This window comes from Heloderma suspectum, chromosome 3, assembly GCF_057233095.1.
Source record: "Heloderma suspectum isolate Gila_16-S chromosome 3, 16-S_ref, whole genome shotgun sequence".
In the NCBI taxonomy this organism is placed as follows: domain Eukaryota; kingdom Metazoa; phylum Chordata; class Lepidosauria; order Squamata; family Helodermatidae; genus Heloderma; species Heloderma suspectum.
This window is the reverse complement of record NC_139460.1, coordinates 163,596,332-163,624,293: the sequence shown is the minus strand read 5'-3', so window position 1 is coordinate 163,624,293 and position 27,962 is coordinate 163,596,332. Positions and strand designations below refer to the sequence as shown.

Genomic DNA, 27,962 nt, shown 5'->3' with positions numbered 1-27,962 from the left:
AAAAAAAAAACACGCCCGTGATAGGCTACGTGACGATTTACGTAGCCTATCACGGCTAGATCTGCAAAGTCAGATCTAGCATTGTGTTGCCCTTATTTTCGCCGTAGTCTACGTAATCTTTACGTAGACTACAGCGACCAAATAAGGAACACGAGTGGCGGCTCCCTATGGGGGCCGCCATTTGCGTATGCGCTTTTTTTTTTTTTTTAAGTCACCCATGATAGGCTACGTGACGATTTACGTAGCCTATCATGGCTGACTTTGCAAATCTAGCCGTGATAGGCTACATTAATCGTCACGTAGCCTATCATGGGGGCGTTTGTTTTTTTTTACTTTTCTTGGAATGGCGCCTGCGGCTGCCGCCCCCACCCCTGACGAAGACCTGCCGAACCGCCGCCGGGACCCGCCGCCGGGAGGGACATTCGGGAAAGGTAAGTCCCATCCCGGGGGGGGCAGGGGGCGGGAGGGTGGAGAATTTCTCCCTGAAACTACTTCGGGGGGCCGAATACATTGGCACTCGGCCCCCTGAAGTTTCGGGGAGAAATTCTCCACCATCCCTACCTTCTCCCTCATCCTCACCAGTCTAGCTGTCCTGGCTGATGCGACAGAGAAAAGGCCATCTGAGGCTGATCTTGTTGAGCAGCCTGTCTAGTGTTGCTGGAGTGCTCCTTGAGATAGGCTGGGCTGGAACTGCATAGGGTTTTAAAGGTCAAAACCAACACCTTGATTTTGGCCCAGAAAACAACTGGTAACCAGTGCAACTCCTTTAGCACCGGAGTGATGTGATCATGCCAGCGGCTGCCTTTAATCAGGCAAGCCGCCACTAGGGATGGACGAAAGGGACTTACCTCGTCCCGCAGCTTGCTTCGCAGTGGGGGGGGAGGTGCTTCGGTTCTCTCCCCGAAGTTCAGGCGAGGGGGGGGAGGCGCCCCGCCTCACCTGGCCAAAATTCAGGCCGGGGGGGGAGGCGCCCCATCCCTCGCCGGCGAAATTCAGGCCGGGGAGGAGCGCCCCGTCTACCCGGCCGCAAAAAAAAAAAGTAAAACACACACACACACACGTGATAGGTCATGTCACGATTTACGTAGCCTATCACGGCTAGATTTCCAAAGTCAGCCGTGATAGGCTATGTAAATCGTCACGTAGCCTATCACGGGTGACTTTGAAAAAAAAAAAGCGCGTACACAAATGGCGGCTCCCATGGGGACTGCCATTTGCATTCCTTATTTTGGCACGTCTAGTCTACGTAAAGATTTACGTAGGCTACGGCGAAAATAAGGGCAATGCAAATAGCGTTCCCTTATTTTCGCCGTAGTCTACGTAAATGTTTATGTAGACTAGACGTGCCAAACTAAGGAATGAAAATGGCAGCGCCCCATGGGCGCCGCCATTTGTGTATGCGCTTTTTTTTTTTCAAAGTCACCCATGAAAGGCGACGTGACGATTTACATAGCCTATCACGGATGACTTTGGAAATCTAGCCGTGATAGGCTACGTAAATCGTTACGTAGCCTATCATGGGTGTGTGTTGTTGGTTTTTTTACTTTACTTTTTTTTTTTGCAATGGCGGCGGCGGCGGCAGCCGGTCGGGAGACCGGCCGCCGCCCCCGCCCCCGACGAAACGCCACTGAACTGCCTCCGGGACCCGCCGCCGAGAGGGACATTTGCCGAAGGTAAGTCCCATCCCAAGGGGGGGGCGGGGGGCCAGCGAAGAATTTCCCCAACACTTTCGGGGGGCTGAATGCGTCAGCACTCGGCCTCCCGAAGATTCGTGGAGAAATTCTCCGCCAACCCTAGCTGCCATGTTCTGTACCAGCTGCAGCTTCCAAACCATCTTCAAGGGTAACCCCATGTAGAGCGCATTACAGTAGACTAGACGAGAGGAGACCAGGGCATGTACTACTGATGGGAGCAGATGGTCGGGAAGGGATGCAGCCGCCGTATCAGATGGAGTTGGTACAACGCTGTCTGGCTCACGGCTGACAGCTGAGCCTCCATGGACAGCTGGGAGTCTAAAATGACCCCCAGGCTGTGGACCTGGTCTTTCAACAGTAACTGTACCCCATTCAACACCAGGTCAACATCCCCCCCAACCTACTCTTGTCTCCCACCAGAAGTACCTCAGTCTTGTCAGAATTCAGCTTCAGCTTATTCCTCCCCATCCAGTCACTCACCGTCTCCAGACTTTTAGACAAGGATTCCATGGCCAACCCTGGTGAAGATTTGAACGAGAGGTAGAGCTGCGTTTCATCTGCATATTGATGACACCGCACCCCAAACCTCCTGATGATAGCCCCCAGTGGCTTCACATAGATGTTAAATAGCATTGGGGAGAGGATGGAACCCTGTGGCACCCCACACGTGAGCGGCCACAGGTCTGACACCTCCTCTCCCAGTGCTCTCCTCCGGTACCTGCCTGAGAGGAAGGACTGGAACCTAGGGATGGGCTGATCACTTACCCCATTCCAGGTGGGGGGGTCCGCAGGGTGGGGAGGTGATCCATTCCTCCCCCCGGAATCCGTCCAAGCCGGCTCTGCTCTGCCTTGATCCTGTGGAGCCAGCCGCCAGCTCCTCTTCACTGGCGAATGTCGATACGTCCGGCAGCCATTGCCATGCTATATCGCTGTAAGTCAGGCTCCAGATGCAAGTGGCATACTGGACGCTATTTGCATCCCTGTTCACGTGATAGGCTACACAAATATCTGCGTAGCCTATCACGTCTATAAACAGGGATGCAAATGGCGTAGTGGATGCCATTTGCGGCCGTAAAGCTGGTAGATTAGTCTAAATGCAGCCGTAAATGGCTGCATTTAGGCTACCCTACCAGCTTTACGGCTGCAAATGGTGCCCACTACACCATTTACATCCAGAGCCTGACTTACAGTGATACGGAAAGGCAATGGCTGCCTGCCATATTGACATTTCCCAGGGATGCGGCCAGCTCTGCAGGATCAAGGCAGCGATGGATCCGACCCAGAAGGATTCCATGCGGAGGTGGAGGTGAGTGTTCCATTCCTCCACGGGCCCCAATGGGGCTGGATTCTTGGAATCGGGCCTCATTGGGGTCCGTGGAGGATTTCTCCCACATCCCTACTGGAACCACCATAATATGATGTCTCCAATGCCCATCCTCTCCAGGCGGTCCAAGGGGATACCATGGTCAATGGTATCAAAAGCCACTGAGAGGTCAAGGAGAACAAGGAAGGAGCATTCACGCCTATCCAAAACCCTCCTCATATCATCCACCAAGGCGGCCAAGGCCATTTCTGTCCCATGCCCAGGCCTGAAGCCTGATTGAAATGGATCTAGCCTCCTGCCGACTTTGCTGGATCCACATTCCCCAAATTTCTTAATCCATGAAATTGTGCACTAGTTAAATGGTACAATTCCATCATTGCACAAATTTGCAGATTAACAACAGAAACAAAGAATAAAAATAAAGGAGCTGTTCTTTCCAGATTCTTATGGAACTCCACTTGAGGACACTCCTAGCAGAATAAAAACTCTGGATCTAACCCATTGTGCCTCTAGTAAACTGTAACTCCTAAATGAAATTGCTGTTATTTGCATCATTCCTTATGAACATTTGGTAACTTATTACTGGGTTAAAATAGCCCACAACTCTTAAATGACTGACTCTCCATTAAATAGTAATTATGACCTAGTTTCTAGGCCAAATCAATACAAATGTACATAGCAGCTATAAAACAGCTTCTCTAACCAGGGAGGATTATCCACCATTTTACAGACTGAAAGAACTAACCAATTAAACAGCAGGTAAGGTCAAATTTTATTGATTGTAGACTCAATGAAAACTCTTGTGTTGCTTTTCTTCCCTGCCCCAGCCCCCTTGTAATAGGAGTATGATTTCCTTAAAACACTTTTTTTTTTTCTCTTTCCAGAGGCTGTACTTCCACAGCAATAGAATATGAGTGGTCTTGCAACAACATAATGATTCATTGACATAAAGATCAATAAGACTATAAAACCTTGGAGCCAGAAAATAAAGAGGGGGAAATAAAGTCATTTATAGTTAAAAACTGCTACAATGTTTTTAAAAGGATTTGTAACTCTTAGTAGGCATTTGATAAAACATATATGTATACAGATCAAGGGGGAGGAGTGGAGTGCCAGTTTCATGCATGGCAAGGACAGGTGATGTTCATCTCTCTCACACACACACGTTCATCATTTGATGAGTGCAATATTAAATGATGTCATGTATGCAATGGTGAATGGGCCATCAGAGACATAACTCAGACAGAATTTTGATATAAACTCGTATCATCTCATAACACCATGCTTTTGAATGGAATCAGTCCACACAGCTGCTAGTCCTCATGTATATACCATTCCGTTGCAAATGGTAAATGATAAGAAAGAGAACTTACATCCCCAGCATCTCCAAGCAGGGCTGGAAAAAAAATTCCTGTCTGAAACCCTGGAGAGTGCCCGCTGCCAGTCAGTGTTGACAATACTGGGCAAGGTGGACCAACGAATATAAGGCAGCTTCCTATGTACCTGTCAGAAGAACCAGATCTATTCTCCTTGGAAATTGTTTTGTTTTCATTTTTGTTTTTGCATGAAAATGATAGACTGGCGATAGCTAATTAAAATGCAGTTTTGATATGATCCTGCCTGCACCATTTCTAATGTATGTTTTAAAGCTGAGATACTACGTGGGCAAACACGAGCATATACAGTAATTGACTGCCCAGAAAATGATGTGTTGATGGACAGTTTAGAAACATTGTAAATTAAGCAATATATGTACAAGGGATGACATGCCAGTGAACATCAGACCTGGTATCAATGTTATGCTGACATACATACATGAATTTGAATATTTTCACAGCATATTCCTATTGACTTCCTGACAACTTTCATGTCATGAAGAGAGAGGGAAAAGAGAGAGAGAAAAAGGAGGGGACAGAAAAAGAGAAAGCGGGCCACCACAACTATTTTTGGCTGTGGTACTGCCCACTATTGGCTTCGGCCCTACCCACTGCCAGCATGCAGTCTTCAGATTAAGCTGAAGGGATGGGCTAGAGCTCATAGGTAGAGTACATCCTGTGGATGCAGAGGGTCCAAGGTTCCATCCCCAGCATCTCCAGGTAGGACTGGTAATAATACCCCAGACAGTCGCTGTCAGTCAGTGTCAATAATACTGGGCTAGAGGGACCCATGGTCTGACTCAGTACAAAATAGCTTCCTATGTTCCTATGGAATGTAGCCCTCAAGAGAAAAAAAAAGATTCCCCAACCCTGCCTTAGGGAGTACCTTCTCCTATATGAATTTCCAATCCACTGAAATCAACCAGCAAGACTCTGGTTCTGTTGTCCCCCCACCCGCCCTCCTATTCATGAATTTAGAGCTGCTAAGGCATAGGATGTCCTCTTCATCATAGGGGATTGGAATGCTAAAGTAGGAAGTCAAGAAATCACCGGGATAACAGGCAAGCATGGCCTTGGTGTACAAAATGAAGCAGGACAAAGGCTAGAGTTTTGCCAAGAGAACGCACTGATCATAGCAAACACACTTTTCCAACAGCACAAGAGGCAACTCTACACATGGACATCACCAGATGGTCAATATCAAAATCAGATTGATTATGTACTTTGCAGCCAAAGATGGAGAAGCTCTATACAGTCAGTAAAAACAAGACCTGGAGCTGACTGTGGCTCAGATCATGAGCTTCTTGTTGCAAAATTTTGGCTTAAATTGAAGAACGTAGGGAAAACCACTAAACCATTCAGGTATGACCTAAATCATATCCCTTATGAATATACAGTGGAGGTAACGAATAGATTTCAGGGATTAGACCTGATAGACAGAGTGCCTGAGGAACTATGGATGGAGGAACGTAACATTGTTCAGGAGGCAGCAACTAAATCCATCCCAAAGAAAAAGAAATGCAAGAAAGCAAAGTGGCTGTCTGATGAGGCTTTCCAAGTAGCTGAGGAAAGAAGGGAAGCGAAAAGCAAGGGAGAAAGGGGAAGATATATCCAACTGAATGCAGAGTTCCAGAGAATAGCAAGGACAGACAAGAAGGCCTTCTTAAATGAACAATGCAAAGAAATCGAGGAAAACAACAGAATGGGAAAGACTAGAGATCTTTTCAAGAAAATCAGAGATCTCAAGGGAACGTTTTGTGCAAAGACAGGCATGATAAAGGACAAAGAAGGCAGGGACCTAACAGAAGCAGATGAGATTAAGAAGAGGTGGCAAGAATACACAGAAGAACTATACAGGAAAGATCTGAATGTCCCTGATAGCCATGATAGTGCGGTCACTGAACTTGAGCCGGACATCCTAGAGAATGAAGTCAAGTGGGCCTTAGGAAGCATTACTAACAACAAAGCTAGCGGAGATGACAGTATGCCATCTGAGCTATTTAAGATCCTAGACGATGGTGTTAAAGTGCTGCACTCAATATGCCAACAAATTTGAACACTCAACAGTGGCCACAAGACTGGAAAAAGTCAGTTTACATTCCAACTCCAAAGAAGGGCAATGCCAAAGAGTGTTCAAACTACCGTACAATTGCACTCATTTCACATGCCAGCAAGGTTATGCTCAAAATCCTACCAGCTAAGCTTCAGCAGTATGTGAACCGAGAACTACCAGAAGTACAAGCTGGGTTCCAAAGAGGCAGAGGAACTAGAGATCAAATCACCAACATTTGCTGGATCATGGAGAAAGCAAGAGAATTCCAGAAAAAGTCTATTTCTGCTTCATTGACTACGCTGAAGCCTTTGATTGTGTGGATCACAACAAACTCTGGCAAATTCTTAAAGAGATGGGAGTACCAGACCACCTTACCTGTCTCCTGAGAAACCTGTACGAGGGTCAAGAAGCAACAGTAAGAACCGGACATGGAATAACCTATTGGTTCAAAATTGGGAAAGGAGTACGACAAGGCTGCATATTGTTGACCTGCTTATTTAACTTATATGCAGAGTACATCATGAGAAACGCCAGGTTGGATGAGTCACAGGACGGAATTAATATTGCTGGGAGAATGATCAACAACCTCACATACGCAGACGATACCACCCTAATGGCAGAAAGCAAAGAGGATCTAAAGAGCCTCTTGTTGAGTTGAAAGTGGAGAGTGCAAAACCTGGTTTGAAACTCAACATGAAAAAAACTAAGATCATGGCATCTGGCCCCATCACTTCCTGGCATATAGAAGGGGAAGAAATGGAAGCAGTGATAGATTTTATTTTCTTGGGCTCCAAGATCACTGCAGATGGTGACTGTTGCCATGAAATTAAAAGACGCTTGCTCCTTGGGAGGAAAGCTATGGCAAACCTAGACAGCATAGTAAGAAGCAGAGACAGCACCTTGCCGACAAAGGTCCACATAATCAAAGCTATGGTTTTCCCAGTAGTAACGTGTGGCTGTGAGAGCTGGACTATAAGGAAGACTGAGCGCCGAAGAATCGATGCTTTCGAACTGTGGTGCTGGAGAAGACTCTTACAAGTCCCCTGGACTGCAAGGAGGTCAAATCAGTCAATCCTAAAGGAAATCAACCCTGACTGCTCATTGGAAGGACAGACACTGAAGCTGAAGCTCAAATATTTTGGCCACCAAATGCAAGAAGTCACTGGAAAAGACCCTGAAGGATTGAAGGCAAAAGGAGAAGGGGATGGCAGAGGATGAGATGGCTAGGTAGCATCACCAATGCAATGAATATAAACTTGAGCACACTCTGGGAGAGAGCGGAGGACAGGAAGGCCTGGTGTGCTTTGGTCCATGGGGTCACGAAGAGTCGGGCATGACTTAATGACTGAACAACAACAACATAGTCATAGGATGGGGCCTTTTCAATGGTGGCATCCATGTATATCATGGAAGCCCACCGAACTCTCACCTGCTGTCCTTTGGTTAAGATCATTTTGTTATTATTATGTATTAAAGTGTTCTAATCTTTGCTTTAGAAGTTGTTGACTCGGGGTTTGCTTTTGACCTGATCCTGTTATTGTAATCTGGTTCACGAGTGTTTATGGTTCTCAAGCTGTTGTGCTTGAGTTCATAGTTCAGCTGACTACTTTTCATATGTTGTACACTGCCTCAGGCAACTTGTATGTGTTGTTAAATAGGTAAATGATTCACGTGAGGTATATGCACCGGTGCGTGTGTTCTGCTTGTTCCACTGCAGTTTATACCAGAGAACTGAACTATTGTGGCTTATTGCTGTGACACACAATTGGTGGGAGGGTGAGCCAGATTATGTGGGTGTTTCAGAACTGACTTCACCAACAGCCATTGCCACCTGGCAGCTGTCAGAAGAAAAGGGAGAGACAGTGATGCCTTCTGCTTCTCAGCCTAGCTGTGACCAACTGTCACTGGACTTCTGCTTCTCAGAATGTACACACATTCCTCCTGGTCTGGTTATGCATCTTGTTCTTGTTTTTGTTTTTACCCTGCTCAAATGAATTTTTAGCCTTTGCTAAATACTTTCTTGCCAGCTTCCCTTTCTCTAGCTTCACAGTATTCATTACACTGGCTCCTTTGGTTTCCCTTAAGATCACTAGTAAACCATTACTTTCCATCACATTTCTGAGTGCTAACAGAATTCGTTTCAGACTCATATCCCCGCTCCTCTCTACCTGCAGGTAGATGATTTGCTGTCATTTTTTTATCTATCTGTCTCCAGAAAGTAAGTAAGCATACAAATGGAAATACCAGGCTTTTGGAAAAATGCCATCTGGCACAAATTTAATAAACTATGTGGCTCAATGTTGTGAATAGGAGGGAGAAAATCTGGCAAAAGAGAAAATCTGCTTATTCAAATCCAGTGGCACATCTGACTGTCACGTTGAAGGCTGAAACAAAATATTTATCTTGGTTAATAGCTCCAAGTTTGCTTGCCATTTTCTCCCTTATTCTAACTCACAGATTGGCATGAATGTCTGAAATGAGTGTCTGAGTTCTTCCTGCCCACCTACAGCTGCTTTCAGAGACAGAATACTTGATATCTTTTAAAGCAATTAATTGAACAGATTTTATCTCAAGCACCATGCGTATAACCTTCAAAGAAAATTCAAAGTAGCCTCCAACTACTCCAATCCCATTTCCAAATTTAAAATATATTGGTAAGTAAAATATCCGTATTGCTAAACATTTCTATGTGTATATTTATATACTTGCCACCAGTATGATCATAAGGCATGCTATACAAATTTTCCTCTCTGGAGTTACAATATTCAGAATTACATGAATTTACTACCATCACCAGCAGCCGAAATCTGCCTGAAGTAAGCCCATCACTAGCAGCCAGCCTTGTTTGCCCAGTGCATGTCGCTTGAAGTTAGGAGCATAAGCAGTAAGTAGCCCTGTTCAGCACAGCAAAGCAAATCCAAGCAGTGGCCAGGTTAATTTCTCATAGTTTGAAAGAAAAGTATGGGTCTGGATCTCAGTCTGGAACAGGATTTGGCCTGTGAGCTTGATCAGAACCTAGAGTGATAGAAGGTATGTGTGTTTCCCACATGCTTGCATGGCCTGTACTCTCGGGCTTGGCTCACTTATTTGAGCCTTGGGAGTAGTCTTAGTGTAGCCCATTTGTAAAATGGGTAAACATTTTCTGGAATGACTTGTAAATTCCCTAATAATATTCTACATATCTGTGTTATGCATGTAACTTGTATGGTCTCATCTACTTGGGCTTATCTGCTTAAGGGTTATCTGTTAGGCATATACAATTTGTTCTTACTTTGTGCTTGTGACATCTTCATGGACTGATTTACATTACAAAGAAACTAATAACATCCAAACTAAAAACCAATTTTGAAACTGAAATTCAAATGAATAGGCATGAAACAAAATAATTTTTTTTAAAAATCCCCCCATTTTCACCATAGGGATGGTCCAGATCCACAGTTTGCAGACTGCCATGGAAATATCACATATTGGGTTGGATCAGATTTAGGCCTACTTAGAATAGACCTACTGAAGCCAATGGGCTTGAAAGTAGTAATGACTAACTTGGGGAGTAATCCTATCGCTGCTAGTCAGTGGCTAGATGGCCATAGGATAGGTCAGTTCCCTGAGAACTGACCGTTCCCCCCCCTGTACTGCCTCACAGGCAGCTCAGAATAGGCCCACACTCAGAAAAGGAGTGCGGAGTGGCAAAAATGGGGCTTTCCGGGGGGGGGGAGCATTCTGGGGCAGGGCAGACGGAAATGCCAGCACAACACATCCTATGTGTCATCCGGCAGCTGCTTCCCCTGGTTTGCCTTCCCAGAGCTAAATCACTAGCCACAAATGAAATGCATGGCAGCTGAAGCGTGGAGGGGACGATCCCCTCTGTGCTTCTCCTGCCCTGCACTGGATAGGCGGTCACCTCCAAGTTCGGAGGCGGCCGCCTATCCCCATAGGATTTTGCTCTTAGTCCGTTGATTTCAATGGGTCTTCAATAAACATGATTAAACCTGTCTCCAACTCATTCATTTATGTGGATGAAAGTGAGGGACTTGATGCAGAAGCTCACACACAGGAGTGAGAAATTGTATAGAACAAGTACTCCCTATTCGAAATTTCAAGGATGTTCGTGAGCCCTTCTCTCCTGTCAGAAAACAAACCAAAATGGTTTTTGTTTTTCTCCTTAGAGACGTATCTCCCAGTTGGGATCACAATGTGGATTTTAGCAAATCTATGCATGAGGTACATATGTTAGCACATTCATTTGCTGCTACTTAAAACAAAACAAAACAAAGAAAAACCTCTCAAAAGATGCATGCCCTAAGATATTTTATTTCTCCATAAAGAATAAGACCATTGCAGACATGGCCAAGACCAGCATATGGGGAGGTGGAAGAATAATTGGAAGTTTAGGGACAGGGTTTGTACATCCATAATTCACCATTCCAGTTACCAGCCTGCTTGCTTGTCTGAATGCACCCTTAGTAATGTATCTCTTTTCTGGACTCACTCAATGTACTGTAACATCCAGCACAATAGGATAGATCAGTAAGGGCCTTGCAGTGTGATGAGAGATGTCAAAAAAGAGAAGTGGTATGGCAGGAACAGCTAGCAGGGCGAGGAACTGTAGTAACTGGAGAAAAGGTCACGTAATGAAAGGAATTCTGTTTCATTCAGTTATTCACTATAAGCTATCACTATAACCATGTGTATATTACGACACCACATTCTGTAGTTGCAAATGCCGTTCCTCCTATTTTGATACTATCATTAGTATCATCATTGCAGCCCCCACTGTGATGCTTTATTTTTTCAATGGGTATTCAGCAAGAACATATTTCATGATGTGCAATTATAGCTGTTGAGAACACTCTTAAATAGCAGTACTTTCTTAACCAAGGCTGCTTGTGTCCATGTGCCAATGCCAACCTCCCAGCGAGGCAATCAGTTCATTTCAACCTATCCCAAAACATTTATAAATCATACAGTCCCAATAATCATGGCTTGCATTTTCTCTCTGTTCTTCTGCAAAGTTGCATCTGTGCTTTTTTTTTTTTTGCTATCTCAGGCCAGTAACCTATCAAAAATATATGGGGAATGGATATGATATTAGCAGGAGTGGGCTATCCGTGAGCACTTCTAACCCCATAAATCTCTCTCTCTCTCTCTCTCTCTCTCTCTCTCTCTCTCTCTCTCACACACACACACACACACACACGGGGGGGGGGGCGCTTAGGAATGTATGAGAAATTCATTCCAGTTCTTCTTTTATCAGGATTTACCCAGTTTGCATCTCTTGAACCGAACACAGACTCGAATGCAATCTGTAGTTGAAGTCTGTAAATGGTGTTGAATGCCATACGTACATGAGAAAAAGGTCCATGAAAAATTTTGTGCTTTTGAAAAAAAAAAATGCACACAAACATGCTTTAATCAATGGGAGAAGAATGCATACGTTTCAAAGATGCGCACAACTGATGCATGCCTTTGGGGGGAAAAATGCATGAAAATATCTGCAAATTGTCATGTGAAAAGAAAAAATGAAGATCACAATCTGATACAGACAGTGAGCTTCAAGGTGGCATTTGGAGAACGTCACTGAGCTCAGGTTTTGCTTATATGCACAGCCCTAGGGAAGCTTGAAGATTTTGTTCAGTTCACATTTTGAAGCGAACTGACTTGATGTCCACCTCCCAGACAAATATGCAGAATGCAGTTATTCTTTGGATTTTGCAATGCATTAACTGGCTCAAAGAATATATCCAAATGCGGTTTGTTTGTTTTTTGTTTTTTGTTTAAAGCAGTCACAAATAAATACATGTGAAACTGACACAGAACAAACCTGTAACTGATTTCAGGATGAGACTGATACGTCCATCCCTATATAGATATGTGAGTATGAATGTATGGCTATTAGGCAGCAAGTTTTAATCAACAGATGGAGCAGCAATTAGTTGATTGATTGATTTAGTTGATTGATCAGTGGGGCACAATTATAATTAGCAAGGCTAAGGCTATAATCCAATGCACATTCGGTGCAAGTCCCATTAAATTTAGTGGCACTGAGGGCCAAAACAGACATTGCTTTACATGGGTATCTAGCAAATATTTATTTTTTATTTACTCTACAGTAGATCTAATCCAGATTGAAAAAGCACCCCTGCACCTATTCTAGAGTAAAAATGGTGGGGGGGAGAGATGTACCTAATAGATATGGATGTAAACTATTGTCTGTTTTGGCCCTTATTTCTGAGTAGCTATGCATAGGATTGTGCTATAAGACTGTATACCTATACCCAGTTTTCTGGGATTAAGCTCTATTGAATTTAGTGGGACTTGCTTTTGAGTAGTCATGTATAAAGCTGTACTGTGAGTGCACACTCAAGCACACACTACATTCTGTAGGGAGTTAGACTAGATGGTCTCCGAAGTATCTTCAAACTCTATGATTCTATGATCTTTAAAAAGGCTATTTGGGTTCTGGTGTATTATTGAGTTAGGGAATAAAGATAGAAGACATTAAAGTTGGTCTTTCCTTCTAACAAGGAATGATAGCTTTTTGTTTAGTTAATTACTCAATACCTCACCTTTACATTTCCTGAAGTGCTCAAGGCGGCATGAATTTATTATTATTTGGGGGGGGGAGTTAATGTCCTTCCCAGCATGGCTAACGAAAGCCTTCAAGGCAGCTGTCAGAATATAAAATAAAATATTGCATTGACAAAACACCACACATTTAAAACACTTAACCAACACATCCACAGCAGCAGCGAGAATTCCCAGCATAACTTCAGCAAATTCTCAAAATATCTCAGATTGAAGTTTGGCAAAAAACAACAACTAGACACACCTGCTGTGCTTATTTAATTGTAATTGATCCACCACCTGCCTTTTGACCAATAAAAATGTAATCAATTCACATTATTTAACCAGTTGTCATCCCCAATGTTTATAAATGAGTATAATGACGTCCCCATGTACTGCTGTGCAAAATGGTTTAATTCCAATAGTCTCAATGCTGATACATTGCAGAACTACCATTTAGCAATTGATGAGAAAGGCCTCCTTAATTCACCTGAATCCTGCTTGGACTAATAATATATCTCCCATGTTGCACTACTTTGCACATCAGGCAGAATAGGGACCCTTTCACATTGACAACACAGAAATTACAGATACAGTGCTTACACACATATTTTCTTTGAGTCTTCTGTATAAATGCGGATTTCATGGAGGCCATATCATCCAAGTCAGCTCTACCCATGATAATTGGCTGCAGATGATATTCTGGATCATGAGGGGGTGTTGAACATGCGAGTTAGTTCCTCTAATAAAACAGTCAGCAGCACAAACATACTTCAAGTACAAATGCAAGAAAGAAAGAAAGAAAGAGAGAGAGAGAGAGAGAGAGAGGAAGGAAGGAAGGAAGGAAGGAAGAAAGAAAGAAAGAAAGAAAGAGCAAAATTATAATGTTTCCCTCATGGCCAGCAGTAGTGTCCCATATACATTGAAAAGGTAAGCTTCACATTGTTCACATTACCCAGGCCTGCATGGGTCTAAACCTATAGAGCTGACAGCAGCCATAAAACTGTGTTGTGGTTGCCGTTTTCAATCTGAGCCAGGTAGCAAAAGCAGGAGGCTTATCAACCCTAGAGGGCTGCGGTGGCTTAGTGGTTAAGACGCTGAACTGCAGATTGGAAGGTCGGCAGGTCAGCAGTTCGAGACCCGAGTGCTGCGTGATGGAGTGAGCTCCCGTCTTCAGTCCCAGCTTCTGCCAACCTAGCAGTTCAAAAGCAAGAAATTGCAAGTAGATAAATAGGTACCACCTCAGCGGGAAAGGTAACAGCGTTCCATGCACCTCGGTGTTCAGTCATGCCGGCCACATGACCACGGAAGCATCTTCGGACAGTGCTGGCTCTTCGGCTTAGAAACAGGGATGAGCACTGCACCCTAGAGTCGGACATGACTGGTTGGGGACACTTTTACCTTTTATCAACCCTGGGTGGGTTGCCATAAATAGTGGGCTATGTTTGGCTTGATGGGTCACACACAAGTGCTGTAGGCCCAGAATAGTCACTAGACTGTAACCTATTTGCAGTGAAAGCCAGCATCTCAGGGTAGCAGAGTTTGCTGGTGAAAAGATCACAGACCACTCATCTACAAATGACAGAGGAATCGGGTGTAACAGTCTTCCCCTCAATGTTCTTTGTCTTCGCCTATTTTTATACATGTGTCTGATGTGAAGTTCCTTTCTTAATGCTTATAGGCTTCGAACCATGTACTTGACCAACATAAAAAAAAACTAGGGATGTATGAGAAATTCATTCACTTCCTTTTTTACCCACTTTGCACCTCCTGCAATCTGAGGTCACAGTTCATACATTTCTGAGCTTGCAATGCACCTCACAGAACAAAATATTCATTCCAAAAAAACATACATTTGAAAAACGAGTATGAAAAAAATGCTTGGTTCTGAAAAATGTGCACAAACATGCTTTAATCAGTGGGAGAAAAATGCATACATTTCAAAAATTGCACAACACTGATGTGTCCTATCTATCTATCTATCTATTAATTAATTACATTTCTATACTGCTCAATAGCCCCATCTGGTGAGGTTCACAACAATTTTAGAAAATGCACATGAAAATATGCATGGATTTTCTTGCAAAAAGATAGCCACAAAGTTTGCAAATCACAATCTGATATGAACACAAGTCAGCATGAGCTTCATGGTGGAATTTGGAGAACTTCAACAAGTTCAAGTTTTGCTGGTTTGTACATCCCTATAAAAATCTCATTACTTCAGAATTTGCCACTACTCAGGAAAATTACAAATAAATTTCACATATTTGTAATACATGAACCTTCTCTTTTTGCTCTTTATTAGAATACTTGAATTGGAAAGCTCAAGATGTCTATAATTATATTGCCTTATGGGGATGGACTAAAGCCTGTTGGTTATATAACCTATGCCACAGTGCTTTTTTTCTGGTGGAACTCACTGGAACTGCGTTCTGGTACCTTTTCTTCTCTCCCTCTCTCTAGTGTTTGTCCACTATTTTAATACTCTTCATCACAATTTAATCACTGTCTACTCCTGAGGAAGTGTAATCCTAGAGTTTTGTTAGCTTTTTTCTCCAGAAAAAAGCACTGTGTGTGTATATATATATATATATATATATACACATATGTGTGTGTGTATCAGCCTCCCCATTTTAATCAGCAGTGTAGTGAGAGTGGTACATAATTAATTGTAGTTTTAATTAAAATTAAAATGCCACCTAATATAGGCAACATAATTAAATTGCTTACAAAAATTAAAAGTTTAATTTTAACATTAAAGAGTGATAGTAGAGCATGTTAATTTTCAGCATGACAGTATTCATATTAAGAACATTCATGTGGGCAAACTGCTGATTAAAGGGAAACTACTGTTTAAATTAATGGGAAAAGTTATAATTGCTGCCTGTATTTTAATTCAGAATATGAAGCAGGAAAGCAATGCCTTCAATTCTAGAAGCGTTGCAATCTAGCACAGTATTAAGGTTTGATGGTGTTTTTCACAAGTTTAAATGTGTGCTGGATTATGTGCAAATTGCAGCTGTGCATATTTTAAAACAAAACCTGCAAATACCTGAAGCCAGAAACGTAAATTAATTTATTTAAGTAAATGTCAACTCACAGTCAAATTCTGCTCTCATTTAATTGAATCCAACAGTTATTTCTTACTTCAGTGATGCAAAGGGGACTAGTATCATAACCTATACATCTACTCTTATGTTTATTCAAGCATAGAAATATGCTTGGTGTAATAATCAGCTACCCTTTTACAACATTAAATGGAGAAAGAATTTAATGGGTTTGAGAGTGTAACCTATTTCGCTTGTTTTAACCAGAATGGGGGAGAGACTAGAATGACAAACAATCTGAACTTTTCCTAAAAATTGAAAGCTGGCTTTGGCCATGATTCTTTGTGATATTTCCCTATATACTTTGCATTGAAGTTAAAATGGGAAACCAGATCAGAAGTGCCAAAAAAAAACTGCAATGGTGTGTGGCTAAAACATTTAAACTGCAAAACTGCAGCTAGGCAATTCATGTTACAGGTTTTCAAATCAATAGATAAATGCACTTGCATATTTAATAATCCAGCACTATTATAGGAATATAAATTCTGTACCCAAGCAATCGAAATTTTGCATCAGAAAATGCTGAATACTTCAAAACCTGTTTAACTTATGCAAACTGGGGAAATTGCATAATCTTCCTATATGTTACACAACTTATTCTGCAATTGTTAATGTTTTGCATAATTCATTCTGGTTTTGCTTGTAATGCTGAGGTCAATGAGCTACATGTGGCATTGAAGCCTAATCCCCAAACCAGAAATTTATCTCAGCTATTATAACTGAAGATCCAAATCCTCCCCTACATTCCCCAGTTCCTTTAAGGTAGCCTTCCCCAACTTAGTGCCCTCCAGATGTGTTGACTAAAACTCCCACTATCCCCAGGCATCTGGAGGGCACTGGAAGGGGAAGGCTGTTTTAAGGAATTCCTTATCTGCCAACAGCCTCCTGTGTCCACCACCTGAGGGAAGAGACATCACATGTGGGAAATAGTCCGATACACATCATGGTGGCAGGAAGCATCTAGCAGCAATCTTCTGAGTTTCACCTTGTCCAAAGTTGATCAAAGAGCTTTTACTTAGATTTTCTCACCCACAGCTGACTACTTTGCCTAAATTCTATTAATTTTTAAATCCATAAGTAAACACCACAGATCTAGATTCCATGGGTTGGATCCAATGGTGTCCTTCCACAGACAGCCCAGGCCCACTGGCAGTGGTGTGTGCACAGCTGGCCCTGCCAGTGGCACTGGCACATGCATGGCCCCCACCCCTGGCAGCTGTGGTGTAGTGCTTCCAGGGACAAGCACCAAGACAAGCAGGAATGCTTGTTTCTGGCAGGGATGTGACCTCACCTGCCCTTTCCAGAAATGAGCATTTCCACTCACCTCAGTGCTTGCCCCTGGAAGTGCTACAGCACGGCCACCAGTGGTAGGGGCCACCTGCCCTGGGCCACCCGCAAAAGGACACTATTGGATCCAACCCCAGAAGTCCAGATTTAGGATAATTGTGGTAGCAGGGACCCATGTCTAGGTATATGCAAATCAGCAAAACACCAACTCATTGAGATTCTCCAAATTCCACCTCGAAGCTCATTCCAATCTGAGTCCATACCATTTGAGTCGTATCAGATGTCAATATTTTTTGTGCACTTTTCCAAATATACGCATCAATTTTTTCACATTTTTCAAATGTACACATTTTCTCCCATTGACTAAAGCATACATGAGCACATTTTTCAAATGTATGCATTTTTCAAATGCATTTTTTGTTGTGCAAATCGTATCACAAGCTTGGAAACGTACGGACTTAAGAATACAGATTACGTTCCAGTACGTTGTCTGGTTCTTGGAGGTGCACATTGGGCAAAATTCTGCTCAAAAATGGTCAGAATGAATTGGCCTTATATTATGGGGCCAATATCACCTATTCCATATTTAACTTGCTTTTTCTTAAGCTGGTTGGTTATGTCTTAACAAACCTCCTTTGGTGGTACCATGAATATGGAATGAAATATACTCCACATAGGAACACAGGGAGTGGGGCAACATTTAATTTTTTTATGAGGAGCAGTTTCAGCATTGTATGGTTGGATGGTGCTGTAATAAATCAAACTATTTGAGCAATCCATAAAAACACATGACAGTTACACTTTTTTTTCCGGGGATAGAGAGGTCATCATTCATAATAGTGAAAACATCCAGAAATGTCCCTAAAAATAAAATAGAAACCCCCTTAGGTGTCTTTCCTGAACAACAATAAAAATATTGCTTGCTGTAAAATTTGTAAGAAGGTTCTATCCTGTCAGCTCAGAAGGAATGAAGATGAATTGCATTCAGAGAGATACATCCGGAAGACCTATAGTAGTAGTGCACTGGTGAAGCTCCTAAGAAGCAGACATTTTTCTTCTACCAACTAAACTTATGAAGTCTCAATATTGGCTCAGAAAGGAACTGAAATATGAAAAATTAGCTGTGGCTTCTCACTTCTATTACTTCCTGATAGCTGTGCAGTATAAGTAATCGACCTGTGAAACATTAAGGGCACAATCCTATGCATGTTTAGACAGAAAAAAGTCCTACCGTTCCCAGCATGCCCCAGCCCACCCTGTCTAAACATGCATAGGACTACACCATAAAGAAAGTAGTAAGCAGCTTTCTTTCAGCGCTAGTACATACAGTGTTCCAGACTTTGCATCGTGAATTGGCAGCAATGCATTCCCCACTCCACATCCTACATAACATGTAGTGTATAACCATTCATGCACAGGGTCAATTGTTGAGATTTTTTTCCCTTCACTGGTCTGGATAAATTGTGCAAAATGGGTCTATGGTTATACTATAAAATCCTTCATGTTACATATTACATTTATGTGTGTGATTGCAGGGGGGTGGGGATTCTCACCTACCTTGTGGACAAACTAGAGCCTTATTCGGGCATTATGTGTGTGCAAAAAGTAAATGTGTGAGAAGAGGGAGCACTCTAGCCCTGCCCCCTCCTTCACAGTGTTGTCACTCTCTACTCGTGGAGGAGAGCAGTCTGAAGAGGAGAGCCTCTTGTATCTGTGGAGGCTCTGCACATGAGTCAGAATTTTGGAAAATCAGCATTCTGGCTAAAATGCAGAGCCTTCTCTTCAGTCAGTCACCCTACATGAGGGTGATGATACAGTAAAGGAGAGAAGTAGGGCTAGAATGCTCCCTCTCCTCATTAGTTTACTTTTTACACTCTAATAACACCTGAATAGGGCTTATTTGAATGTTTCAACTTGGCCCATGTCTGCTTCTTGGAGACATTTAGGTTCATCTGATTGTTAAGACCTTTGCAACCAAGGCTCCCTAACTGGCAGGATGGCCTTCTAAAGGGGCTAAATATCCCTTATCCTATATCCTATATTGAGTGTGTGTGTGTGTGTGTGTGTGTGGGCACGCGCACATGCATTAGCTGTTCAAGAAAACAGTAGGACAAGTCTTCTCCTTGTTTGTACAGCACTGACAACAATAAGTAGCCAAACAGGGTCCTGTTTAACTTTTCCTACTGATGTTTGGTATGAGCGAAGCATCCACCCGCCCACAAGGAATACTGACTGAAGAACAAAATTCAGAGGTACCACAAAGGGCATCTTATCCAGGAAACAAGTGTCGTATATGTTTTGAGCACAGAGCTTTTTTGTCACAGATGTAACCTATCGTATCATTCCCATGCAATGCCTCAGAGTGGAGGCTTTTGCTCTTTCACTGTTTACGGTAGATTACAGTTATCTGACCCACAATCCAATTCTCACACAGTTCAGGCAACCATTTCAGGGCATCAGCCAGGAGTGAAGAATGAGCCCTTCTTGTGGGGTGAAGATTGTTATTATTCATTGAGTAAAGGTGCAATCCTATGCATGTTTAGACAGAAAAAGTCCTGCAACTCCCAGGTGCAGGACTTTTTTTCTGTCTAAACTTGCATAGGATTGTGCCCACAGTTTTCTTCGTGATTTACAAAAGCAAACTCTGGCTTCACGGCCACTGAATCATCCCAATCCAATCTGCATTTTTGGCTCCCTTAGAACTCACTAATTTCAGTTAATGACAGATGACTCAAATGAGTATAATTTTATTTATGTTTGTAGGTAAGATGCTCCTCAAATCTACTATTAGTGAACACCATCAAAGAACAGCTTTCCATCTGTGTGAAGAATTCTGGCTTCTAGAAAAGAGGGATTTATCTGGAAGAATCTTCCTGTGCCATCATCTGCCTTATGCAAGTATACAAGGAAGAAGTGAGATCAGAACATGCTGTTTTACATATGTCCTTGCTTCAGGTGCAGACACTGCAAGGTAATATTGATACAGGAACAAAAGAACTGGGGAGCTGGAGGGAGGTGTTTTATAGAAAGGTAGTTTTAATGGCAAGTTGTTTATTCAAAACTACACTTCTGTTTCTACCAAGGTCATATGCAAAATGGATCTCTCTCTCCAGATGTTGGATCCAGGAGAGCGTTTATTAAGCCAAAAATTCAGTTCCTCAAGAGGGGTCCCTTGCTTTCATGCTACCTGTCCTTAATCTGCTTAATATTGCATTCCACTTTGAATTTCAGTTTCACATACACATACATTTTACTCTGAATGTTATTGTTAATATTACTATTATTATTTATTTGAAGACTTGGTAGACTTATTTCAATGCACAAAAGTATGGTAGATTTCAGCTACATTTGTGTGTGTGTGTGTGTGTGTGTGTGTGTAAATCATATAAAATATGATTTAGAAAAAAATCTGCCCTTTTATAACTATAATCCATTTCTGGATATTCCCTCTTCGAAATATACAACTGTTTTGAATTTTTCTCATTTCTGACTGTTGTGTTCTTTAGCCTTCTTTGCAGAGAGTTCCAGTTCAAATAAATTGGCATATCCAGTATGTGTGTGTGTGTGTGTATATATATATATATGTATACACACACACACACACACATACTGGATATGCCAATTTATTTGAACTGGAACTCTCTGCAAAGAAGGCTAACAAAGAACACAACAGTCAGAAATGAGAAAAATTCAAAACAGTTGTATATTTCGAAGAGGGAATATCCAGAAATGGATTATAGTTATAAAAGGGCAGATTTTTTTCTAAATCATATTTTATCCACCGCTAACCTTAGCCCCTCTCAAAACCAGATTTTAAATCTCATACTGTACCTCCTCCTCTCTCCTCTTCCAATTTCATCGCTCTTCATGTATCTCAAACATGACTCCTCTTCCCACAATGAACCCACGTAATTCCCCTTCCCCTGCTCCTTCATGGGACAGATACACTAAGCTAGAGGTGGAAAACATGTGCCCCCCAGATGTTTTGGCCTACAATTCCCATCAGTCCTAGCCAGCACAGCAAATGGTGAGGGATCATGAGAGTAGGCCAAAAAATCTGGAGGACTACAAGTGGATCGCCCCTGCACTAAACCCTTCCTTCTCCAATTTGTTTATCTGTATAGGAATCTTGGAAATCTACCAGGACCCTTCCCTTTAAGATTAACAACCAACCACCTGTCACCTCTCCATTTTCTACTAACCAGCAAGGCTAAATAACCAGACGTTCCCATTTTTCTCATTGGTGCTCCCTGCTTCATCTCTTTTCTCTCCCCATGAGAATGGGATGACATATATGTTTAAATTGGGATGATAAAAAAAATCCCTTAAAACAAGAACATGACTCCATCAATTAGGATTTGATTAACTCTCATTTTGTGCTCTTCCTTGCACAAAGGATCACAGCAATAATAAGGCCCTATAGGCAACACACAAGAGGCGAATGACCTCCCAGCCTTGACTCTTGCTGTTGGATAATTTTCTGCCATAATCACAGGCAGTGATGCATGGTGACTATGACAGATGTGAAGTGATAACCTTCAGTTATCGCATCAATAATGTAAAGCAATGTAGGAGTTCATTCTTAGCCCGATTATTGTTAATTGAGCCCTGGTAAAAAAATAAATAAAATAAATCTCTAATAGATACCATACAGCCTTTTGATATCACACAGCCAGCTAAAGATAGATTCCCAACCAATTACCCAGCCCCCACCAATCATCTGCCTTTAAATCTCCAGAGTCAGACAAATTCTCCCTGACTAAGCTAAAATTGTGGTGTAATGTTGTTGGCAGCAAAACATTCTTAAGATCAAGAGCAGGAAAGCAGTCCCTTCAAATGGTGCTTCAACTCCATTTTCCATCTATCTTAACTATGTCAGTATGATAAGATCATCTACATAACAACAAGCCCCTATTGTGTGTTTCTGCTAAGTCAGTGGAGTACTGCTTCAGTTGGAAAACAGTACCAGATTGCATTCTGGGGGACAGAAAAAAGCCTACTACAAGCCCACAATGGCTTTCTCCTTCAGCACAAAAGCTTGAGCAATAATCTCATAATTATACCACTAGACTCCTCCAGTCATTCCAAATTTTGCCTGTTAGCAGTAAAATATGCCCAATGCTAAACACCCTTCTCTTCTGTATTAAAATGATACATGCTGCATTGGGATGTAATTACTTGCTTTTAATAGGTGGATAAGGTTGAATAAAATGACTTCTCGGTAATAAGAACTGGTGATTTTCTTTAGAGATTAAAAAAAAAAACCCACTCCTGACATATACACAGCACCTGTTCTGGGGAGATATTCACTGAGCGCTTGAAAAAACTTACAAATGCTCTACAGGGGTTGCCTATTAAACTTGCATCAGTGAATGAATTTGATCTCCAAATGTTAGAACCACTAAAAGACAAATCTACAATGAACAGCAAATGAACATTACCCAAAGATGGAAAAGTAGGTAGGGCTTTTCGAAGTGTAACTTTTCAAGAATAATTAAGGGAAGAGATTTCTCCAGTAAGATTTAGCTTGGCTCCTAACTTCCTCACACCATACAGAGTTTCCTCTACAGACTATAGGAACAGAGTAAGATGGCCCTCTCAGATAAAATACTCATAGTAGGATTTGCTGTCTCTTTCATATGTTCTGTGGGCACACCATGAATATCAGGGGCAGTGCTGGCTCTAGAGTTCTGAGGGCATTTGGGCAAGACAATGGGCCCCCTCCCTCAGTGAAACTACTTTCATACTGCCATCATCACTAGCTGCTATTGCTCCTCATCCTCTTTCTCATTATTGTTACTGCTTGCTTGCTTGACAGGCTGAGAGCCAGTGAGCAAGTAGGCGGTGGCATCTACTGCTCCTCCTTCTCACCACCACTGGGCTAGGGCAAGAGGCAAGTGAACAAGCAGGTTGAAATGGTGAACATAAGAACATGTCAACATAAAAACATAAGAATGTAAGGAGAGCCATGCTGGATCAGACCAAAGGTCCATCTAGTCCACTGTTCTGTGCACACAGTGGCCAACAAGCTACCCACAGGAACCCACAAGCAAAACATGAGTGCAATAGCACCCTCCCACCCATGTTTCCCAGCAATTGGTGTACATAGGCATACTGCCTCTGATATTGGAGAAACCCATTTTCCCTTGTTCTGCCCTTGCAGGTTCTCTAGCTGCTTCAGCTCTTGGAAAGCCCCCTGGACAAATTCATCAGGACTTCCTCCCTTGGGGCTTCCCTGTGCTGCTGTCTGCAGAGGGCCTGAAAGCTGAGACAGGCAGCAGTTTCAGTTTTGCTTTGCTGTTATTAAAAGTCCTTTTAACAGCAACAAGAAGATAAATAATAAGTAAAATAACAGTAATTCCTTGCTCAGGTTTCAGGTGCTCAGCAGGCAGCCTCACTGGAAAGCCCCAAGAGTGGGAGTCCTGCCAAAGGCCTTCAAGGGACTTTTAAAGAGGTAAAGGTAAAGGTGTCCCCAACCAGTCGTGTCCAACTCTAGGATGTGGTGCTCATCTCCATTTCTAAGCCTAAGAGCCAGCATTCTCCGAAGACACTTCCATGGTCATGTAGCCGGCATGACTGAACACCGAGGTGCACGGAACGCTGTTACCTTTCCTGTTGAAGTACCTATTTATGTACTTGCAATTTCTTGCTTTCAAACTGCTAGGTTGGAAGGAGCTGGGACTGAAGACGGGAGCTCACACCGTCACGCGGCACTCGGGTCTGGAACTGCTATCCTGTCGACATTCCGGTATGCAGTTCAGCGTCTTAACCACTAAACCACCACGTGCAAGCTGCCAGAAAGGTTGCAAGGAGGAGGGGGGACGGTAAAAGAAAGAGCACAGATCCACACCCCTCAGCCACCTCCTTACAGTGAGGGAAGCACTGAAGCCCAATTTTCTCCCAAATTCTCAGTGACCCAACGGAAGAGGCAGAAAAATGACTGTCTCTTTTTCAGGGAAACAAAGAGGCTGTGAAAAGGCAGGTGGGGTTTTGGCACAGCACTAATAAAATCAAACTGAAACAATATGCTCACCCATCCCTAGTTTTCTTGCTCTGAGGAGGGAGTTTCACAAGCCAGGCACCATATCTCAAAATGCTTTCTCCCTACTCTGCTCTAAAGGACAGAGTAGGCACCAGGCAGGCCTTTCTTGAGGGGAGAGTTCCACAAGTCCGGTGCCACCACCAAAAACACCCTCTCCCTGCTCAATTCTAAAAGATAATAGAGTAGTTGTCAGGCAGGCCTCTCTGGGGAGGAAGTTCTACAAGTTAGGCACCACAGCAAAGAAATAAAATAAAAAAAACGCTGTCTCTCTGCTCACCTGTGCAGAGAGATCAAAATTAAGTCCCATAGAACAAAGTAAGACTTATTTCTGCAAAAGATGCATAGGATTGGGCTGCACCTTTTCATAGCTTTAAAAATGAAAAAAAACAACACAGGCTGTTAATTTAAACATGTCCTGTAAGTTGCAACTTCTAGATCACCTTGTTGTCATTTGAAGAGATCTCAACTGAAGTGCTCTTATCACCCAGCTTGATGACTGACTTTTGATAGGTTTGCTAGATGACTGGTGGTTCCCGTGCAGAAAGAAATACAGTCCTGGCTGATAATATAATCCCATGGTTTACTTTATAGAAGTTAGTAATTAATATTTTAAAAGAGAATTGGATTTTCCTCTAACGAGTAACGACTGACTGGTGCATGACTCTAGAACATTCTCCCTTCTTAGGATTCTTTCCATGCTCTTGATATCCAGAGATTATAATTGTATATCTTTGAAAATGACCCAAGGGCTTAGATAAAAAACATCAGCTTTCCTTTAGCCATTTTTAAACCAAGTAGTAGTAGCTCTGCAAAGCATTGCTTGTGAATCTATGCAAGTAGTTCACTGCACACTTGCACAGATCAGCTAGACCATAGCTGTAGGTGTGTGTGCTGGGTGTGCAATCCCTGCAGAGTGGTTGTATTTGTCTGATACCCCTTGATGTCAGGATGATATCCCTCTTGCTGCTGGCCAGGCACTGCCATGATGGAACCAATAGCCCTTGCCAGCTAGCATCTAGGACAAGTGTGGAGAGGATGTACTGCATGATTGAACTGGTGACAGGGCAGAAGTAACTTCCCCAGAAAGGTCACATCCCTTCATACTCTCCCCAAAGGGGGGATCAGCACTATCACTAAAAATACATTTTAATGACAGATGCAGCCCATTCCCTAAGAGAGCAGCAGGCCACTAGGGAAGAAATATTATCTTCTCTGGAAGACCCACCCATGATCCATTCTGTCTCTGCTGCCCCATATTTTAGATATATGAAGGTATGGCTCTCAGTGGCACTTTGTGTGCAAACCCTCCAGTCTAGGATTATGCATTTAAATAGCTACAACAGGAATGACCAATGGTGCCTCACAGGATACATTCAGTCAGCAGAGCAATTTTCAGTGGCTCTTAGTGGCCCTGTCAAATGGGAATCCAGATGTGGTAGAAATGTTTCCCTCAGTTTCACTTAATATTGGGGTGGGGGTCAAAAGTGGACAGAGGGAGATTTATTTTACACCATAATTGTATGTCATTCTTTGGGCTTTGAGTGCAATAGCTCACCTAGGCCTGATCGCATGTACTCCAGATCTGTGAAGCTCTTACTGCTAGCTGACATCAACTCTATTATACAGCATGACTCCCTGTAAGTGGATCAGACTGGATAGCAAAATACACTTCTGGACCCTGCATTACTCTCTGTAGAATACAGCAGCCTTGGAGACTACTGAAATTGCTCACTCACTGAAAGACCCTTAAGGAAGGCTCTGCTGTGCATCCCATCACCATCTGGTGTGTGGTTGGTGGTTACATAGGACAGGCCCTTCTTGGTTGTGGCACCCAGACTTTACAATTCCCTGCCTCAGAGGCTCATCTAGCCTCTTCCCTATCAACATTTTGGGAAGCTGGTGAAAACTATCTTCTTTCAGTGGCCTTCGGTATCAGTTAACTTGTTCTTGGTTTGCAGATTGCCATCCAGCTCTCTGATGCTGATTGTGTGTTTTTCTGGCTTTTGAGCTGCTTAAATTATCAACTATGATTTTTTTAAAAAAAACTAATGGGCAGTATCTAACAGGGTGCTATGTCCTCACCAATCTGGTTCTGCAAGCAGCCCCTCCCGCCGATTCCTTTGCATAAGCAGGACTCACCCCTTGTGCATCAGAGATTTAATGCTTCCTAGAGGAAGCCCCAAAATGAGTGGAAAGTGGAAACCCTCATTTCTGGATCACGGCTGGAGATTTTTGGTGGTTCCTGGAAGTGCTAAATCCCCATTGTGCAGGCAGTGGGTGCTGCCTGCCAACCGGAATCGGCCAGGGTGTAGCACCCCATTGGATACTGCCCAATGTATTATATTGCTGTTGTGCACCACCTTCAAGACCCTTTGTGTCAAAATGTGGTCTGTTTATTTAAAACATAAATAAGATCTTTCCAAGACTTTAGCTGCTTTAGAGTAATTTGTTCCCCTAGTTTATGTATGTATGTATGTATGTATGTATTGCATTTATATCCTACCTTTTTTCCTCTTGCAAGGATCCCTTTTTTACTTGTTTTTTTCCCCGCTTTGAAGGAACCCAAGGTGGCTTACATAATCCTCCTCCTCTCTATTTTATCCTCACAACAACAACCCTGTGAGGTAGGTTGGGCTGAGAGTCTGTGACTGGCCCAAAGTCACCCAGTGGGCTTCCATATCTGAGTGGGGACTAGAACCTAGATCTCCCAGCTCCCAATCCAACACTCTCACCACTACACCACACTGGCTCTGCTGCTTCTTTGTCTTTGCCAAATTAATCACAGGGGTGATCCCACCCAGTTAGGGATCACTTAAGGAATGGTATGATATCATGTTGCCACCCAGCAAATCAGATTTCACTACATGATGATGCTACTGAGGGTAAGAGGTCAACTGAGAGTGAAAGAAAAAAGAGGATAATGTAAATGCATGAGCAAACATTTTCTCAACTAGTGCCAAACACATACAGAGAGAGAGAGAGAGAGAGAGAGATCATAACACTGCAGAAAACATGTGTTAAGAACTGTGAGCATTATCAGCTACAGATGACTTATACCCCTGCATTCTGGGTATATATTTTAAAATAAAATAGAGGCAAAATGCATGAATATTTCTCATTAATTCAGTTTATTCTTTTAACTTCACTTTATCTGTTCATTTTATAGCCCCTTTTTGGAAGGGATGTCACACATCCAGTTTTCTTTATCTTACAGTACAAAATAATGGTATATACAGCGCCTGTTTCCTTTTTTCTTTAACACGTAGACTGGCTGCATGTCTGACTCATCAGTGGCAGAGTGAGTGGCAGTTCCTATTGCCAAAGTTGGAAGCACTGCAGGTCCCCCCACAGCAATATTCAACTTAATGCCACACATAGTCTGGCTGATTGATGTGCCACCTCTGCAGGGAAAAAAATCCTCAGTCATCTTTGTTTATTTGAAACAGTTGGCTCTCTCCCTTCAGATACTTGTCAACGGTTCTGGAAAGATGTTTTAACTGGCACCCTGTCAACCA

General features: G+C 42.7%; 1 protein-coding gene and 1 long non-coding RNA gene across 2 annotated transcripts in view; one reads left to right on the top strand and one right to left on the bottom strand.

Annotated features, from left to right (window-relative positions):
• The window catches only part of PCDH9 (protocadherin 9), a 1,250,417-nt gene that overhangs the window by 61,573 nt on the left and 1,160,882 nt on the right, over positions 1 to 27,962 (bottom strand). The window lies entirely within an intron of this gene.
• On the top strand, positions 9,299 to 26,868 carry LOC146350385 (uncharacterized). The gene is made up of 3 exons (XR_014788844.1): positions 9,299 to 9,477; positions 20,169 to 20,376; positions 24,070 to 26,868. It is a non-coding gene; the product is annotated as an uncharacterized LOC146350385 (long non-coding RNA).